This window comes from Anopheles funestus, assembly GCF_943734845.2.
Source record: "Anopheles funestus chromosome X unlocalized genomic scaffold, idAnoFuneDA-416_04 X_unloc_46, whole genome shotgun sequence".
In the NCBI taxonomy this organism is placed as follows: domain Eukaryota; kingdom Metazoa; phylum Arthropoda; class Insecta; order Diptera; family Culicidae; genus Anopheles; species Anopheles funestus.
This window is the reverse complement of record NW_026045172.1, coordinates 202,501-203,387: the sequence shown is the minus strand read 5'-3', so window position 1 is coordinate 203,387 and position 887 is coordinate 202,501. Positions and strand designations below refer to the sequence as shown.

The 887-nt window shown below is 50.1% G+C and overlaps 1 non-coding gene across 1 annotated transcript; it reads left to right on the top strand.

Annotated features, from left to right (window-relative positions):
- The first annotated feature begins 418 nt into the window (after positions 1 to 418).
- LOC125773681 (5.8S ribosomal RNA) lies at positions 419 to 576 on the top strand. The gene has a single exon (XR_007420296.1). It is a non-coding gene; the product is annotated as a 5.8S ribosomal RNA (ribosomal RNA).
- Positions 577 to 887: the final 311 nt, after the last annotated feature.

Sequence of the window (887 nt, the reverse complement as noted above, 5' to 3'; positions counted from 1 at the left end):
ATGTTCTCGATCCAATCCACGCACACGAGTTGCCTGAGTAGCGACAGGTATACCGATGTGCAATACGTATCCGGCCATAGGCACGGAACGAACAGGAACTGTGGTGCAGACATACAAGGGCCATGGGGCGGTACGCAAAGGATACGGATGAGCGAGTATGCAGGCCCAATACTCAATAGCTCGATCCGATCCAAGCACATGAGTTGACTGCGGCGCCAGGTTAACCGATGTGCTAAGAGAGTTGTTCCTGGGCCTTCAAAGTGACTTCAAAACTATCTTAGCGAATGGTGGCCATGGGCGTAGACATGAGCCACAAGTCACAAGGCCTGGGACTATTGGGTAATAAAGACAACTTAGTCAGAAAGTTAGTCTTTGGACGTACCACCGGGATTGTGTTACATTGGGAACCTTACTATAAAACCCTAGGCAGGGGATCACTCGGCTCATGGATCGATGAAGACCGCAGCTAAATGCGCGTCACAATGTGAACTGCAGGACACATGAACACCGATAAGTTGAACGCATATTGCGCGTCGGACGATTAAACCCGGCCGATGCACACATTCTTGAGTGCCTATCAATTCCTTGATATACAACAAACCAAACTTCAGGGTGGAGCGTGCCACAATAGAACACTATGGCGAGCAGCCCGTCTAGTGTCGTGGGGGAAACACGCTTCCACACTGTGCATAATGGCGTGCTCGGGACCTTTGTTGGGACCGCAGGGCGCTGAAAGTAAAGGGGTGAACCGCATAAATCGCACGCACGTAAACGCGCACACACACAAATAGAGTGAGACGTATCGTAGGATACCGCTAAGAGTACGTTGTGAAACATGGGGAAATTCAATCGAAAACCTCTTTGATGTCCAAGAATTCGTTGACCGT